Source organism: Octopus bimaculoides, chromosome 2 (genome assembly GCF_001194135.2).
Source record: "Octopus bimaculoides isolate UCB-OBI-ISO-001 chromosome 2, ASM119413v2, whole genome shotgun sequence".
NCBI classification, from domain to species: Eukaryota; Metazoa; Mollusca; class Cephalopoda; order Octopoda; family Octopodidae; genus Octopus; species Octopus bimaculoides.
Genome location: NC_068982.1, coordinates 30,862,089 through 30,862,367, shown reverse-complemented (window position 1 = coordinate 30,862,367; position 279 = coordinate 30,862,089).

Here is a 279-nt window from a genome sequence, read left to right as displayed (position 1 = left end):
ACACACACACACACACACACACACACACACACACAAGTAAATATCTTAAGAAGCTTCTAGAACGCTACATGAATATTAAGGCAATATTCACAAGGCATATACACACATACCTATATACATGTTAATGTACACATTCACAACGCATATACACACTTATATACATGCTAATGTACACATCCACATTGCCTGACCTTATAGACCCATTGGTCTAAAATAAATATAGAAGTAATATTCGATACATACATACATACATACATACATACATACATATATATATAT